This window comes from Sapajus apella, unplaced genomic scaffold, assembly GCF_009761245.1.
Source record: "Sapajus apella isolate SASKATOON/1434 unplaced genomic scaffold, GSC_monkey_1.0 scaffold216, whole genome shotgun sequence".
NCBI classification, from domain to species: domain Eukaryota; kingdom Metazoa; phylum Chordata; class Mammalia; order Primates; family Cebidae; genus Sapajus; species Sapajus apella.
In genome coordinates, this window is record NW_022437156.1 from 703,483 (window position 1) to 722,127 (window position 18,645).

Below are 18,645 nucleotides of genomic sequence, written 5' to 3' on the forward strand. Positions count from 1 at the left end.
CTGGAACTCCTGACCTCAGGTGATCCACCCACTTTGGCCTCCCAAGGGCTGGGATTACAGGTGTGAGCCACTGCACCCGGCCAAGAAGTTCTTTTTGAGGACTGAAACCCTAGACACTCAAACCAGAGGTCTCTCTCTCCTCCACCCACTCCCACCATCGTACCCTGGACCTCAACAGGGTTTATGATTGGTGAGAGGCTGCTAGATGTTCAGAGACACTGGATTCCAGGACATGTCTGTGATGAGGAAAAAAACAAGACCAAGAGCAAGATGCTAAAGATAAACTTTATTTTTCTCTATTCTTCCTAAGGATGAGTCCAGCGGCCAGGTCCTGGGTGACTTTGTCCATTTAGGCACATAAAAAATGTACCAACATAGAAATGTTCACACACTACTTTTTTTTTTTTTTTTTTTGAGATGGAGTTTTGCTCTTGTTGCCCAGGCTGGAGTACAATGGCACGACCTCAGCTCACTGCAACCTCCGCCTACCGAGTTCAAGCAATTCTCCTGCCTCAGCCTCCTGAGTAGCGGGGATTACAGGCATGCACCACCACGCCCAGCTAATTTTTTGTATTTTTAGTAGAGACAGGGTTTCACTGTGTTAATCAGGCTGGTCTCAACCTCCTGACCTCGTGATCCGCCCACCTTGGCCTCCCAAAGTGCTGGGATTACAGACGTGAGCCACTGGTCCTGGCTTATCTTAATTCTTTTATGGACAGTGTGAAGTAGACATTTTAACTCCATGGTAGAGGTGAGAAAACTGAGGCCTAGTAGCAATGTTTTAATTGGAAACATTTATTCACAAATAGATAAGACTCTAAAAAGAAAAACGTGACTCATGCACATAGTCCCCACTTCTCAGGGGAAACTCTACAAAACATCCGAGCTGCTAGATATGAATGTCATGGGTTTATTTAATTTTCCACGTGGTTGTTTCTCCCTGGTCAGTGAACATTTCACCGGCAAGGAAGGCGGATCTGGCCATCTGTTTTTTACAGTGCACTTTAGACTCTGGAGTTTGCAACAGCTGCTGCTCAACCATGTTGGCAGACCAGCAGTCTTGGGACCATGTTTGCATAAGGGAGAACAGAAGTATAGTAGCTGAAGGAAAACAAAAAATTATACACAATTTAGAGATGGGATTTTCCTGGATGTATCACATGTTAATGAGTACCTCAATGATTCAGTTATGTATGAATGTATGATGTGTGTGCAAATTATTTCTATCAGCTCTAACCATCTTTTTTTTTTTTTTTTTTGAGACGGAGTTTCGCTCTTGTTACTCAGGCTGGAGTGCAATGGCACGATCTCGGCTCACCGCAACCTCCGCCTCCCGGGTTCAGGCAATTCTCCTGCCTCAGCCTCCTGAGTAGCTGGGATTACAGGCACGTGCCACCATGCCCAGCTAATTTTTTGTATTTTTAGTAGAGACGGGGTTTCACCATGTTGACCAGGATGGTCTCGATCTCTTGACCTCGTGATCCACCCGCCTCAGCCTCCCAAAGTGCTGGGATTACAGGCTTGAGCCACCGCGCCCGGCCTAGCTCTAACCATCTTTAAGACCAAGCATCAACATGAGCTCACCTTAGAACCAGACCACCAAATGCCTGCATTATGAATTGTTAAAGCATCATTTAAAAAAATAATTAGTCATAACTAGTCATATTGCGCTCACTTGAAAGTATTATAATTAATAATGTTATAAAGGCAAAATAGTTTTTGTATTTTGAATTGAAACTGTCATTTAAATTTAAATCATTTATCTTTATCATACCTTTTAAAATTACTATTTGAAAACACTTTATAATGTATGTAATGTATTGCTACAAAGCAAACATAACAGTTTAAAAAGTAAGGAAGATGCTTTTAAACCTTGGAGATAATGGATCCCAGATACCAAGCTTTTGGCTGTGGCTTGGCCTCTCTAAGTATTCAACAAGTCTGTCTTTTCTAAGTGTCTTTAAAGACCAGAAATACCTGTTTTCAACACACAGGGGTGCAAAATTCAGAGGAGGTTCATGAGCATCTTGGATGCCCCACACACTTTTCTTTGCCAGAGATCACCATGGTGAGCAGAGGCCTGTGACCGTCCTGGCCAAGATTTTGGAAAGTCACTGGACACTACCCGAGGTTCCCAGGTTGGAGTCTTTCTCTCCCGCGGGGTTTCTCCTGTAGCTCTTCCCAGCCCCCTGGCCCCACTGCCGGAGCACGCAGGAGTCCGGACACACAGCGCGGGACAACCTGACTCACTTCTGCTTTCTGCACATGCTGTATGAGAGGGTCCTTTGAGAACAGAAACTGGCAGCTGAACAGGAAGCGGCGAGGAAACCAGGAGGCAACCCGAGGCCGCATGCAGTCAATTAAGCGTTCCAAAACGCCTTCCGGAAGAGCGCATTTGGAGCTCGTTTCCGGAGAAAATGAAAAATCCCTCCAGAGAAATGAAAAGGCCAGCCCTGCTCATCCAACAGCCCAAGGCTAGCCCAGATAGACCCATTCTCTTGTTGGGCTTATGACTGGGCAAGTCTCTGACCCTCATAGTCGTGGTGGTTTCTTCCTTACCCCAAAGCCTATAATGTCAAATCTATACATGAAAAAGCAAGGAACACTTAAAAGGTTGATCTGGGCAGGGCTTGCGCCTATAATCCCAGCCCTTTGGGAGGCCAAGGTGGGTGGATCGCCTGAGGTCAGGAGTTCGAGACCAGCCTGGGCAACATGGAGTAACCCTTTCTCTACTAAAAATACAAAAATTAGCTGTTCGTCGTGGCTGGTGCCTGTAATCCCAGTTACTCAGGAGGTTGAGGCGGGAGACTCGCTTGAATCCAGGAGGCGGAGGTTGCAACTTGGCAAACTGTAGCCATGTTTGTTAAGTGGAGGAAAAGTATTAAACATATTATGAAAACGGAAATAGTAATCATGTCAAACAAATATTATATATGTAGGGGAAAAGACAGGTAACATACACAAAATAAGGTTGTTTTGATGTTCTGAATTTGAGTGATTCCCCCATCTTTTACAATTTCCAAGTTTTATGAAACCTATTGTCTCATTTAATTAAGGCCACAGTAACCTCTATCCAAGTGATCTCCATCGTACTCTAAAACTTCTAATTAGGCAGGCGTGGTGGCTTATGCGTGAAATCCCAGCACTTTGGGAGGCCTAGTGGGAGAGGATCGCTTGAGTCCAGGAGACGGAGATGAGGCTGGGCAACATGGTGATACCCCGCCTCTACAACAAATACAAAAATTAGTGCGGTGTGGTGGTGCGCACATGTAGTTCCAGCTACTTGGCAGGCTTAGATGGGAGGGTTGCTTGAGGCTGGCAGGTTGTAGTGAGCCGAGATTACTCCACTGCACTCCAGCCTAAGCAACAGAGCAGACATTGTCTCAAAAAATATAGTAAAAAATAAAGAAAAGAAGGCTGGGTGTGGTGGCTCATGCCTGTAATCCCAGCACTTTGGGAGGCTGAGGCGGGTGGATCACGAGGTCAAGAGATCAAGACCATCCTGGTCAACATGGTGACACCCTACAAATACAAAAATTAGCTGGACATGGTGGCGTGTGCCTGTAGTCCCAGCTACTGGAGAGGCTGAGACAGGAGAATTGCTTGAACCCAGTAGGTGGAGGTTGCAGTGAACTGAGATCCCACCACTGCACTCCAGCCTAGCACCTGGTGACAGAGCGAGACTCTGTCTCAAAAAAGAAAAGAAAAAAGAAAACCTCCAATTAAAGGGTGCAGTGGTTCACCCCTGTAATCCCAGCACTTTGGGAGGGCAAGGTGGGTGGATCGCTTGAGGTCAGGAGTTTGAGACCAGCCTGACCAACATGATGAAATCCTATCTCTACGAAAAATACAAAAAATTAGTTGGACATGGCGGTGCGTGCCTATAGACCCAGGAACTCGGGAGGCTGAGGCCTTCCAGAACTCGGGAATTGCTTAAACCTGTGACGCGGAGGTTGCAGTGAGCTGAGATAGCGCCATTGCATTTCAGCTTGGGTGGCAGGAGCAAGACTGCGTCTCAAATAAATAAATAAATAAATAAAAAGAGAAGTTCCACCCTCGGAAGGCTAAGGCAGGAGACTCACTTGAACCCAGGAGGTGGAGGCTGCAGCAGGTGGAGGCTGCAGCAAGCCGAGACTGCACTGGACTCCAGCCTGGGTGACACAGCCAGACTGTCTCAAAAAAAGAGAAATTTATGCTTAAGACTGAAACTCAGAACCAGGAAACTGAAGCCGGTTAGGCCACATACACGTGGGTGCAGCAATAAATGTGCTGTGGGCGAAGCAAGAGAAGGTCTGGGCAGGAAATTCACCAGCCAGTTTCTGCGCAGCTGTCACAGCCAGCAGGAAGAAGGTGCCTCCTGTGATATAAAATAGAGGCGTAGTCCTCTATTCAGGAAACAGGGACAGAGACGCAGACCCGATAAAGGTCCATTTCTCATTAAATGTTCTCAACGGATTATTTACATTTTTTCTACAAAAGTAAAATTTAGGTCGGGTGCGGTGGTCACGCCTGTAATCTTAGCTCTTTGGTAGGTCGAGGAGGGCGGATTACGAGGTCAGGAGTTCGAGACCAGCCTGGTCAATACGGTGAAACCCCGTCTCTACTAAAAATACAAAAATTAGCCAGGCGTGGTGGCAATAGCCTGTAATCTCAGCTGAGGCAGGAGAATCGCTTGAACCCGGGAGGCCGAGGTTGCAGTGAGCCGAAATCGCGCCACTGCACTCCAGCCTGGGCGACAGACCGAGGCTCCGTCTGGGGAGGGGGGTGGGTGGAAAGTAAAATTTAAATCTGAATACATTTGATGATTATGGAATTTGAGCATTCACGTATGCTTGTGACCTGGTTATTCTCCTACGCTTTAGCGGTCGCCCTGATCCTCATGCGCTCCCCGCCGCTCCCACATCCTCTGTTTTCACCGGATGGGCGGCCACAGTTCTCGGCTGAGAGGAACTCAGTGTTTCTGTTTACCCCGAGAACAAGTGAGTAGGAGGGAAAATAAGAACCCGCCCCTCAGCTGTTTTGCAATCGGGGGCGGAGTCCGGGGTACACAGCCCGTACTGTAGGGTAACCTGAGCGGGAGAAGCTTTTGCTCCTGATCTCAGACAGCCTTTTGCACGGAAAAGGTTTCCTAAAAGGGGGGTTCCTTCTCCAACTACACTAGCATCCTTAAAATAGGGGCTCTCCAGTGAGCAAGTGCGGCGCGGGCCACTGAGCCACTGAGAATTCCACCCCGCCCCCACCTCGGGCAAGTCTGCGAAGACAGGGCCCCTAGGGGAAAGAGCCTCTCCCAGATTTTAGGGATCAAGGGGACAGGGCTCAGACGCCCGCAGTGGGTTGGTAGGGATGGGGGAGGATGATGAGGATGGGATGAGGAAGTGGTGCCAAAAGAAAGACAAACAAGGCGGAGCGCAGTGGCGCATGCCTGTAATCCCAGCACTTTGGGAGGCCGAGGTGGGCGGATCACAAGGTCTAGAGATGACACCATCCTGGCCAACATGGTGAAACACGGTCTGTACTAAAAATACAAAAATTAGCATACAAGAATTAGCTGGAGGTGGTGGCTCGCGCCTGCAGTCCCAGCTACTCGGGAGGCTGAGGCAGGAGAATTGCTTGAATCCGGGTAGTGGAGGTTGCTGTGAGCTGAGATTGCCCCACTGCACTTTAGCCTGGTGACAGAGTGAGACTCGATCTCAAAAAAAAAAAAAAAGGCAAACCAAATCAAACTTTCCTCTTTCCATCCCTGTCCTTCTCTTTGCAATTCCACCTGGGTGGCTGAAGGCAGACCCCAACACCAGAGCCATCCTTGCTGGCTCCTTTCGTCCTGCTCTGTGGGGAAGCAAGTGAAGAAAAACGCAGAAGGAAAGGCAAGTGAAACAACCGCTGGGGTCATGCAGGCAAAATTCCCAGCCTGCCTTTGAGGAGAAGCTCTATTTCCATTTATAAGGGAGCCACTTTATGCAAGATTAGGGGCTGGGAAATGGTCCTTCCTGCCTCAAGAATTTCAAAGACTTCCCTGGAGGGTGTCCAAAGACAGACAAGAAAGGGGCCAGTGCCCTGAAGAAAGTCAGGGAGCCCAGGGGAGTGTGAACCCTGAATATCTGAGACACCTCTCAGCTAATTTAGAAAGTTTATGTTGCCAAGGCTGAGTACATGGGCCGGTGACACAGCCTCAGTGGTCAGAGCACAGCTTGGTTTTATACATTTTAGGGAGACAGGAGACATAAATCAACATATGTAAGATGAACACTGGTTCGGCCTGGAAAGGCCGGACAACTCAAAGCAAAGGCAGAACAACAAATTGGGGAGAGGCTTCCAGTTCATAGTTAGATAAGAGACAAATGGTTGCATTCTTTTGAGTTTCTGATTAGCCTCTCCAAAGGAAGCAGTCAGATATGTATTTATCTCAGTGAGCAGAGGGATGCCTGAATAGAATGAGAGGTAGGTTTGCCTAAGCAGCTTCCAGCTTGACTTTTCTCTTAGTGATTTTGAGCTTAGTGATTTTGGGGCCCCAAGATTTATTTTCCTTTCACAGGTGTCTCCAGTTCAGTTCAGACTGAACCTGAGTGGGTGTAGGGATGTGCTCCAGGCTGGAGTGCAGTGGCATGATCTTGGCTCACCACAACCTCTGGCTTCTAGGCTTAGGAGATCCTCCAACCTCAGCCTCCTGAGTAGCTGGGATTACAGGTACGCACCACCATGCCCAGCTAATTTTGTATTTTTAGTAGAGATGGAGTTTTGCCCTGTTGCCCAGGCTGGTCTGGAACTCCTGAACTCAAGTGATCCACCCACCTCGGCCTCCTAAAGTGCTGGGAATACAGGTGTCAGCCACTGTGCCCAGTCAAATTCTATGTCTTCTAAAAAATTAAGAGAAGAAATGAGTAAAATATGCTTAATAGGCCGGGCGTGGTGGCTCACACCTGTAATCCAAGCACTTTGGAGGCCAAGGTTGGCGGATCACCTGAGGTTGGGAGTTCAAGACCAGCCTGACCAACATGGTGAAACCCCATCTTTAAAAAAAAGAAAAAAATATATATGCTTAATAAATTTTTTCGTATTAAACTTATTTAGTATTTCTGATACTCTTGATTTGTTCTTGTGGATTGGACTTACTATCTGATGTGGTTCCTTTGTTTCAGTTTAACTCCATCTTTTCCCTGTCCTTTGTACCATTATTGTCATATGTGTGTGAGTGCATATATACACACACATCATCTTTAGATGTTACAAGTCCAATGCTGTAATTTTATAATTGTTGTTTTATGTAATTTCTTTTAAAACAGTTAAGAAATGAAAAGGAGCCAGGCATGGTGATGTGCATCTGTAGTCTCAGCTACTCAGGAGGCTGAGGTGAGAGGATCACTTGAGTCCAGGATTTGAGGCTGCAGTGAGCTATGGTCACACCACTGCACTCTAGCCTGGGTGAGAGAGTGAGAGCTTGTCTCTCAAAAAGAACAAAAAAAAAAAAGAAGATATTTGTGGTTTTTAAAAAATAATTACCTACATATTATTTCTTCTGGGTCTCTTTGTTTTTTTTACACATTTTTTTTTCATTTAATTTTTTTGAGATGGAGTCTTTCTCTGTTGCACAGGCTGGACTGCAGTGGTGTGACTGCAGGTAGCTGACTCCACCTCTTGGGTCCAAGTGGTTCTCGTGCCTCAGCCTCCCAAGTAGCTGGGATTAGGGGTGTGCACCACTTTGCTCAGCTATACATTTTATGTTTAATTGACAGATAATAATTGTTTTTTCATTGGATTGGAATTATCTGGTGCCATTTCTTCTCAGTCTGAATAACTTATTTTAAAATTACTTTAGTATTTCTTGTAAGAGATGTCTGCAAGAAATAAATCCCCCCAGTCTTTGTTTATCTAAGAATGTATTCATTTTGCCTTCTTTTTTTTTTTCTTTTGAATAATTTTGTTTTTGGAGACAGGGTCTTGCTCTGTTGCCCAGGCCAAAGTACAGTGGCATGATCATGTCTCATTGCAACCTCGATCTCTCGGGCCTAAGAGACCCTCCTGCCTCAGCCTTCTGAGTAGCTAGGACTAAGGTGTGCACTATCACACACGGCTATTTTTTTTTTTTTTTTTTTTTTTGTAGAGACAGAGTCTTACTTTGTTGCCCAGGCTGGTCTTGAACTCCTGGGCTCAAGCGATCCTCCCACCTCGGCCTCCCAATGTGCTGGGATTATAGGTGTGAGCCACTGTGCCTAGACCTGTCTTCAGTTTTGAAGGATAATTTTGCTTGATATAGAATTCTTGGTTGCCGGCTTCTCCCTACTACCCCCAAAATTTGCATATGTTACTGCCTTCTTTTTTTTTTTTTTTCCCAAGCTGGAGTCTGGCTCTGTTGCCCAGGCTGGAGTACAGTGGCACAATCTCAGCTCATTGCAACCTCTGCCTCCCAGGTTCAAGCAGTTCTCCTGATTCTGCCTCCCGAGTAGCTGGGATTACAGGCACATACCACCATGCTTGGCTCATTTTTGTATTGTTAGTAGAGATGGGGTTTCACCATGTTGGCCAGGCTGGTCCTGAACTCTTGGCCTCATGCTCCACCTGCCTCAGCCTCCTAAAGTGCTGGAATTACAGGCATGAGCCACGGCACCTGGCCCATGTTACTGCCTTCTAACATCCATTGTTACTAATGAGAAGTTAGCTGTTAAGATTATTGTGCTAAGGCCGGGCGTGGTGGCTCAAGCCTGTAATCCCAGCACTTTGGGAGGCCGAGGTGGGTGGATCACAAGGTCAAGAGATCAAGACCATCCTGGTCAACATGGTGAAACCCCGTCTCTACTAAAACTACAAAAAATTAGCTGGGCATGGTGGCGCGTGCCTGTAGTCCCAGCTACTCAGGAGGCTGAGGCAGGAGAATTGCCTGAACCCAGGAGGCGGAGGTTGCTGTGAGCCGAGATCGCGCCATTGCACTCCAGCCTGGGTAACAAGAGCGAAATTCCGTCTCAAAAAAAAAAAAAGATTATTGTGCTGATTGTTATATTTTTATTAGAGACAGGGTTTCACCACTTGGCCAGGCTGGTTTTGAACTCCTGACCTCAAGTGATCCACCCACCTCAGCTTCCCAAAGTGTAGGGATTACAGGCGTGAGCCACCGTGCCCAGCCAACAATTTCTATTGACTATTTCTCCCTGTAAATGGATTGCATTTTTCGATTTCTTTGCCCTTTTGTAACTTTTTTGGGAAACCAAAAATTTTGGACAATATATGCTAGCAGCTCTGGATTCCCAATTCTTTCTCTTGCAGGTGAAGGTGGTTGTTGTTTTGTTTGTACAGTGACTTGCCTGTACTAATTCTGTGGAGTCCCTTTCCCTTGCAGTATGAGGCTTCAGATATTTCTGCTCAAGTTCCTTTTTAAATTCTTGTTTTTATATTTAAACCTGAATTCTTAGGGGTTTCCCTTGGATCAGCAGAGCTTAATGGTCAGCCAGTGAACTGTGAGAGGTTGTGCTTAAATGCCTTAAGCCAATAAGGTTTCTACCCTTGCTGTTGGAGCTGTGTGTGGTTTGGAAGGTGCTATCAAAGTTCAGGGAGTTTACAAGTGAGCCATGGCTTTCTCTTTATTTCTGAGACCTCATATTTAGTTGCAGGGATGAGTAGCTTCCTATAGCCTTCTCAGGTCTCTTCCAAGCTGTCATAGCCCTGTGCATGCACACAGCCTTCAAAACTACCAAAGTTCCATGGTATTTTACCAAGGCATTCTTTGGCTGTCTTGTTCCTTTGATTTCCCTTTTAAATTTCTGGCTAGGCTCCCGCCTGTAATCCCAGCACTTTGGGAGGCTGAGGTGGGTGGATCACCAGAGCTCAGGAGTTTGAGACCATCCTGGCCAACATGGTGACACCCTGTCTCTACTAAAAATACAAAAATTAGCTGGGCATGGTGGCAGGTGCCTGTAGTCCCAGCTACTCAGGAGGCTGAGGCAGGAGAATTGCTTGAAACTGGGAGTTGGAGGTTGCAGTGAATTAAGGTCGCGCCACTGCACTCCAGCCTGGCAACAGAGTGAGACTCTGTCTAAAAAAAAAAAATTCTGGCCAGTCTGCTGTTTTGCTGCTTCTCCCAACCATCATTACGACTTGCGCTAGCTGTTAGGCTTTGCCAATGAATTCTTTTGTGAAAAAGGGCTGCCACATCTTTACATTTATTTAAGAATTTCTTTTTTTTTTTTTTTTTTGAGATGGAGTTTCGCTCTTGTTTCCCAGGCTGGAGTGCAATGGTGCGATCTCGGCTCACCGCAACCTCCGCCTCCTGGGTTCAGGCAATTCTCCTGCCTCAGCCTCCTGAGTAGCTGGGATTACAGGCACGTGCCACCATGCCCAGCTAATTTTTTGTATTTTTTTAGTAGAGACGGGGTTTCACCATGTTGACCAGGATGGTCTAGATCTCTTGACCTCGTGATCCACCCGCCTCGGCCTCCCAAAGTGCTGGGATTACAGGCTTGAGCCACCGCGCCCGGCCAGAATTTCTTTTATCAATATCAAGTATCTAATGGATACTTATTTTATAATCCAATTCCATTACTATTTATTTTGTTGTTCACATTGTTTCCCCTTTAACCACTGGAATTCTTTCCAGTTGGATTATGTGTCCCTCTGACATGGTTCTCACCTTTTTATTGAGCACCTAAATACTTTCTGACATCACAAGATGCCAGTCCTGGAACCAACCATTTCTCCAAGGAGCCAGAATGTTGTTTTGTTTTCAGCTTAAATTTTTTGTGTAGAGATAGTGTCTCATTATGTTGCCCAGGTTGGTCTTGAAATCCTGGCCTCAAGTGATCCTCCTGCGTCAGCCTCCCAAAGTGCTAGTATCACAGGTGTGAGCCACCATACCTGGCCTGTCAGATTCTTCTTTCAGTTTTTTAACTTTTTATTATGGAAAACTTAAAATTTATAAAATTAGAAAGAATAGCAAAGTATTTCCATCACTCAGCTTCAACAATCATCCCTCCCTTAGAGAATTCTAGTAATCCGAACAGAAATGTGGATCAGCAAGGCCTGTTTAGATGACTAAGGCAGTGAAAGATCATCTCCATCAATTGTGTGGGACAAGTTTTCAACAACAACACATACAGCAGAGAAGAGCAACAGCTTCTTTTCCATTCTTAGGACTGAAGGGGACTCCGAGTGTACCCTTTGGCTGTAGGGTGCTATGGGAAGTAGAAAAGTTCCTTTTTAAAGTTTCCTTTCGGCCGGGCGCAGTGGCTCAAGCCTGTAATCCCAGCACTTTGGGAGGCCGAGGCGGGTAGATCACGAGGTCAAGAGATCGAGACCATCCTGGTCAACATGGTGAAACCCCATCTCTACTAAAAATACAAAAAATTAGCTGGGCATGATGGTGCGTGCCTGTAATCCCAGCTACTCAGGAGGCTGAGGCAGGAGAATTGCCTGAACCCAGGAGGCGGAGGTTGCGGTGAGCCGAGATCGCGCCATTGCACTCCAGCCTGGGTAACATGAGTGAAACTCCGTCTCAAAAATTAAAAAAATAAAAAATAAAAATAAAGTTTCCTTTCTTGTTAAAGAATAAGTGTGCTAATAACTTTGTTAAGCCCTATCCTGTGTAGCTGTTAAACATGCCATACTTACAGGCACGTAGTACATTCTATGTCCTTGTACTTTAACCAAGATATCTGTGCTGGATGTGCTCACAGGCATGTCTCAGCTCTCCATTGCTTTTACCTGTTTAGAAAAGTTTTAAGTTGTTAGCCAATTGGATTTTAGTTTAGATTGTGAGGTCTGGCTCCAGCCAACGGAGATCAGACACAGCAGTAAGAACGATCCCAAATGCAAAGGATAAATGTGTCTGTTTTCCTTTGCTCATTGTACTCTTGTGCCAAGATGGCTAGTGAGAGTACCCTTCCTGCAGTCCGGGAAGTAGAAATTGCATTGCAGAAAAATCCTTTGTCTCAGTGCTAATTTCTCTTTGCGGCACCAAGCATCTGTTTCCAACAGGTGCTTGGACATTTCACAGGAAGCCTCAAGGGCATTAGAATGAATCACTGGAAAAATAAACGTGAATATATTTGTATCTTGGGTTTTTAGTGGAAGCTCACATTAGTTACAGTCATGACAAAATTTATTCTCTGTACACCCAAAGATCTTTTTTTTGTCACAAGAGAAGATTTTCAAGGGGAATTGAAAAACAAGAAACCATGTTTAGGACAGGCACAGTGACTCACGCCTGTAAGCTCAGCACTTTGGGAGGCCAAGGCACGCAGATCACTTGAGCTCAGGAGTTTGAGACCAGTCTGGCCAACATGGTGAAACCCCATTTCTCCCAAAAAAAAAAAAAAAAAAAAAATTAGCAGAGCATGGTGGTGTGTACCTGTAGTCCCAGCTGCTGAGAAAGCTGAGATCGGAGAATTGCTTGAACATGGGAGGTGGAGGTTGCAGTGAGCTGAGTTGTGCCACTGCACTCCAGCCTGGCTGAAAGAGACCCTGTCTAAAAAACAAACGAACAAACAAACCCAAACACCACGTTTAGTTTGAGCAACAGTACTTCATGGTACATTATCATAATCAGCTCCCAAGAAAGACTTAGTGCCAGGCCTTGCAGAGGCCTGGAGCATTAATAAGGGAACCAAGGCTGGGGAGGGTTGGGGAAGGCCCAGGCTGACCTTTCTTTCCTCACCTTCTTTCTCAGATGCTGCTGGGGAGTCTCAAATGGGGGTTTCTGCTCTCCTTGTCTGTTTCTCCCTTCTCCCTCCCTGTGACTGAAACTTCCTCCTGCAAGGATGTTCTTCTGAGCACACGGCTGTGAAAATTTCATCAGGGTCCAGGAGGAGTTAAACTGTCCAATCAGGTGGGCATATTACATCTCCGAGGCCCCCAGCAGCGTTTCCCCTCATCTCGGTAGACCTCCCAACAAACCACCCCAGGAATGATCCCATCATGTTTCCTCACAGAGCTTGACCCTGGAAGAAGGTGTGTGATTCCACCAAACCCCCCAGGAATGATCCCATCATGTTTCCTCACAGAGCTTGCTCCTAGAAGAAGGTGTTTGATTTTCAAGGATCTTGGCTTTCAGCGTCTTTTTTTTGAAAAAAATTATTATTGAGACTTCAAGTATGGCACAAGTAAATAGTACAATGAATCATCGTATATGTATCACTTGTGAATTGCCTTCAATAATCATCAACTCATAGCTAATCTTGCATCATTTATACCCTCATCTAGTTCCTACCCTCAATATATGCTCGTTATTTTCAAGAACATATCAGACATACTTTATCAGTAAATGTTTTTAAATGTGGCTTTGAGATAACTTCATGAACTTCATAATTACAATGAATGATCATTTCTAAAAATGGATGTGTTTATGTTATGATCCAAAGAGATGCACTTATTAATTTTTGTTTTTATGTCTCTTAAGTATCTTTAAATTCATTGGTTCTCTCTTTTTTCTTTTAGCCTTAACTTCTGCCACAGTTTACCACAACTTCCTGTTTCCTACCCTTTGTGGTTACAGAAACATTTCTTAGTTGAGATACAGACATTTTCTCGACTCTAGTCTTCTTCCTCTGTCTAGTCCATTTGGTGCCTTTATCAACTCTATGCATAGTGAGGTTTCAAGTCTCTATAAAGATCATTGGTACCCGAGGGGGTCTGCAGCCTACTGTCCTATTTACTCAGTCTGTTGTTATTCTACTGTAGTTGTGATATCAGGAGCAGCACTGTCTGGAAATGATGCTGGGAGCTCATTCTGGGTTGCCTGAAAAATGAACTAATTAGAACCTGGGACTCCTTCTTCTTCTAGTGAGTGGGGTTTCCAAAAGTTAGAATCCAGTGGAACCAGTGGTGTTTTTCTCACTCTTGGCAGAGGGGCGTGCAACTAGCCATGGGCCCCCAGGTCTACAGTTCCTGGGTAGCTGGCGTTTCCAAACATCCCCTGTGTATTAGTTGTCTTTTACATCATAGCAATTACCCCAAAGCAAGTGGCTTAAAACAGCACACCTTTATTATCTCACAATATTTGCAGGTCAGCAGTTCAATACAGCATAGCTGGGTCCTCTCTTCAGGGCCTCTCAAGGCTGCAATCATAGTTGAGGTCTTCTCTGAAGACTTGACTAGGAAAGGAGGTGCTTCCAAGCTCACTAGCTTACTTACTGGTAGGAAGCAGGAAGGGTGGTAGGACTGAAGGCTTTGGTTCCTCTTGGATGTTGGATGGAGAGCACTCACAGTTCCACAGCACATGGACCTCTCTAACATGGCAGCTTGCTTCCTTGAGTCAGTAAATGAGAGAGTCAGCTAGCAAGATAAAAGCCACAAACTCTTATTGCCTAATCATGGATATGACAGACTCTCATCTTTGTCATATTCCATTGGTTAGAATTAAGTGACTAGATCCATACCAAACTCACGGTGGGAAGGATCCCACAAAAGCTTGAGTACCAGGATGGAGGACCACTGGGGACCACCTTAGAAGTCAGCTTACCACACCCTGTCAATAACTGACACTCTAATCAAGAGTGCTAGGTGCCCGCGCTGTTTGTGTGTCTCTTCATTGATAAGGCTGCTCTCATGCTTGACTTACAGTGGAGAGGAATAACACACCACCACGTACCTCCCCTCCGCCTGCATGTCCAGTAGCGTGCCCAGTTTGCTCTTCTATGGAAAAATAGAAGGAATGGAACTCATGCCTTCTCTTTGCTTACTGACACTGAATTGAAAGTTCTTTCAAAAGCCTGTTTCTTAATCCATAGCATGTGATATTCTGGCTTTTATCCTGAGCCCTGGTGAACCACAGGTGATGACCCCAAGGGACCTGCTTTGCATGACAAGCTCGCACCTGGTTTTCCTCTCGCAGCCCTCTCCCAGTCTCTCCTCTTTACCTTGTAAGTTTAGTTTCACCTCAAACACTGCCTTTTGGCAATTTTATGGCTCTTGTCTGCAGCTTGAGGGACCGATTCTTCCTGCCCTTTGCCCACCATCTGCTCCTGGGACCCTGATTGGAAGAGGTCCTGGAGAGTGGGGTGGACATTATTGATCAGGTTTTCTCCACACCCGCACACATACACACCCATGTGCACACATGCACACACACACACACACACACACGCACATGCATGCCAACACACACACATGCACTTTGTTGTGGAACCTGGTGGCTATGCTCTTATGTGTACTCACATGAATTTGTGCTTAATGGATATATCAAGCAGTCTTCATTGGTTACCCACACCAACTGTTATGCTTTGTGAACAAACTCATGCATTCTTTCCTAAATAGACTGCATATTTCCTTTGCTTTTCTAGCAGAGTGGATAAAATGTCTAACTTTGGAGTCAGGCTGTCTGGGTCCAAATCCCAGCTTAGCTTCTTAGTAATTGTGTGCCCTTGAGGAAATTCCTTAACCTTTTCTAGCCATCAGTTTGCTCACCTGTCGAGTGGGGCAATAGCTGTTCCTACTTCACGGGAAGAACGTGAGGATTAAGTGCACACAAAGCATTTCGTGTAGCGTCTGATACCCAGTGAGCGAGGAATAGATGTTTACAGGTCTCCGTCCTCACAGCAATCCTGTGAGTAGGTTCAATTTCTCTCCCATTTTAAGGTGAGAAAAGTGAGACTAATTTGGCTAGAGCAAGGGAGGAACTGAATATAAAAAGCACTTCAAGTTTCAAAGATTCAGTATAAAAAAGTAAAAAATCTAACATATTTTTAAATATTGAATAAATGTGGCAATGGTAATATATTAGCTATACTGGGTTAAATAAAATATATTATTAAATTATTTTCCCTTTTAATTTATTAATGTGACTACAGGAAACATTTAAATTACACACGTGACTTACATTCTGTTTTTATTGGACAGCTGATTTAGATAACGAAAACAAATCCACTCACATCCTGTCTTCAGAGTATGAAATAACCAGCCCAGAGAGTGCTGGTAAACCCCTTCCTTGCACTAAGCACTTTGTAACAGCGAGCTGCAGGTGGTAGGTAGCCTTGTCAGTACTGAGCCTAACTATCAACAGCAGTACCAACACCACCAATATGCAGCATAACTACCAAAGTGGACACAATTTCTCTTTTTCATTCAAACTCAATTACTTATCTCTGTTCATTTAACTGAAGGGAATCAGGAAAAGATAGACTACTACCTTTGTCCCCCAATTCCACAAGAACTATGCATTAGGAGCAGGAATCCTACCTACTGGCTGGGCACAGTGGCTCATGCCTGTAACCTCAGCACTTTGGGAGGCTGAGATAGACAGATTGCTAAAAGCCGGGAGTTCGAGACCAGCCTGGGCAACATAGTGAGACCTCATTTCTATAAAAAAATTAAAAATTAGCTGGGTGTGGTGGCACTTGCCTGTAGTCCCAGTACTGGGGGCTGAGGTGTGAGAATCACCTGAGTCTGGGGTTCTAGGCTGCAGTGAGCCATGATCATGTCAGTGTACTCCAGCCTGGGTGACAGAGTGAGACCCTGTCTCTTAAAAAAAAAAAAAAGAAAATTAGCTGGGCATGGTGGTGCCCAGCTACTCAGGAGGCTGAGGCAGGAGAATTGCCTGAACCCAGGAGGCGGAGGTTGCGGTGAGCCGAGATCGCGCCATTGCACTCCAGCCTGGGTAACACGAGTGAAACTCTGTCTCAAAAAAAGAAAAAAAAAAAAAAAAGGCCCAGTGTGGTGGCTCACACCTGTAATCCCAGCACTTTGGGAGGCCAAGACGGGTGGATCACTTGAGGTCAGGAGTTCAAGACCAGCCTGGCCAACATGGTGAAACTCTACTAAAAATACAAAAATTAGCCGGGCACGGTGGCAGTTGCCTGTAATCCTAGCTACTCAGGAGGCTGAGGTATTGCTTGAACTTGGGGGTGAAGGTTGCATTGAGCGAAGATTCCACAATTGCATTCCAGCCTAGATGACAAGGTAAGACCCTGTCTCCAAAAAAAAAAAAGAATCCTACCTCCTGAGGCCCTCTATTACTGTAATTTCTGAAAGTGCCCCACCTGACCCTTGCGCCCAATCAACTCAATACTTAATGTTACAAGTCACAGCACAGTAGTGAATGCTCATGCAGCCCTTTACGGCATGTCTCACACACTGGCATCCAGCCAGTGTGCACTAGCACAGCCATACTGACTGTGACAGAAAATAGAGTGGTAAGTGTGATAGGTGGTAAAATTAAGAAGCACTATAAATTCTAATGCCTCATTAACTGTTTGTCTTCAACTCTCACAGTGAGCACCAGTGGATGGCCTCAGGCACTGCAACATCTGAGAAACATTCATGGCACCACCTGCCAGTGCAGCCATGTCACCAGTATACATTCATTGTTTTGTGCTTTAGGAAAATCATCAGTTAATTATTATCCTAACACTGCTGTAACTTCTAAATAGTATATTTGTTTGGCTTTTCCTTGTTTCTATTTTTTTTTTCTTTTTTTGAGACGGAATTTCACTCTTGTTATCCAGGTTTTATTGCAATGGCGCAATCTCGGCTCACCGCAACCTCCGCATCCTGGGTTCAGGCAATTCTCCTGCCTCAGCCTCCTGAGTAGCTGGGATTACAGGCATGCGCCACCATGCCCAGCTGATTTTTTGTATTTTTAGTAGAGACGGGGTTTCACCATGTTGACCAGGATGGTCTTGATCTCTTGACCTCGTGATCCACCTGCCTCGGCCTCCCAAAGTACTGGGATTACAGGTGTGAGCCACCGCGCCCGGCCCCTTGTTTCTATTGTTAATGTGTTGTTATTCATCTGGAAATAATAATTGTGCAGTGTTTTGATATCTATAAATTCAAGAACTTAGAATAGTAAACAGTAAGAGTGAAGTGACAAAGCTTAAATACATTTTGTTTATGTATTTATCTATCTATCTATCCATTTATTTATTTATTTTTTGAGATGGAGTCTTACTTTGTTGCCTAGGCTAGAGTGCAGTGGTTCAATCTCGGCTCCCTGCAACTTCTGCCTCCTGGGTTCAAGCGATCCTCCTGCCTCAGCCTCCTGAGTAGCTGGGACTACAGGCATGTGCCACCATGCCCGGCTAATTTTTGTATTTTTATTTGTTTATTTATTTTTGAGATAGAGTTTTTTTTTTTTTTTTTTTAAGACAGCGTTTCGGTCCTGTTGTCCAGGCTGGAGTGCAGTGGCACGATCTCAGCTCACTGCAACCTCTGCCTCCCGGGTTCAAGCGATTCTCCTGCTTCAGCCTCCCAAGTAGCTGGGACTACAGGGATGCACCACCATGCCCAGCTAATTGTTTGTATTTTAGTAGAGATGGGGTTTCACCATGTTGGTCAGGCTGGTCTCAAACTCCTGTCCACCTGCCTCGGCCTCTCAAAGTGCTGGGATTACAGGTGTGAGCCACCGTGCGCAGCCAATTTTTGTGTTTTTAGTAGAAACCGGGTTTTGTCATGTTGACCAGGCTGGTCTTAAACTCCTGACCTCAGGTGATCCATCTGCGTTGGCCTCCCAAAGTGCTGGGATTACAGACATGAACCTCCGTGCCCAGTCCATTTTATTTATTTTTTAAAATGTGGGAGAGCCGGGCTTGGTGGCTCACACCTGTGATCCCAGAACTTTGGGAGGCCGAGGCGGGTGGATCACCTGAGGCCGGGAGTTCAAGCTCAGCCTGACCAACATGACAAAACCCTGTGTCTACTAATAACACAAAATTAGCTGGGCGTGGTGGC

General features: G+C 45.5%; 1 long non-coding RNA gene across 1 annotated transcript; it reads right to left on the minus strand.

Annotated features, from left to right (window-relative positions):
* Positions 1-775: 775 nt before the first annotated feature.
* On the minus strand, positions 776-4,998 carry LOC116544434. The gene is made up of 2 exons (XR_004265911.1): positions 4,840-4,998; positions 776-1,101 (listed from the first exon to the last, which is right to left on the minus strand). It is a non-coding gene; the product is annotated as an uncharacterized LOC116544434 (long non-coding RNA).
* Between the last annotated feature and the right edge of the window lie 13,647 nt (positions 4,999-18,645).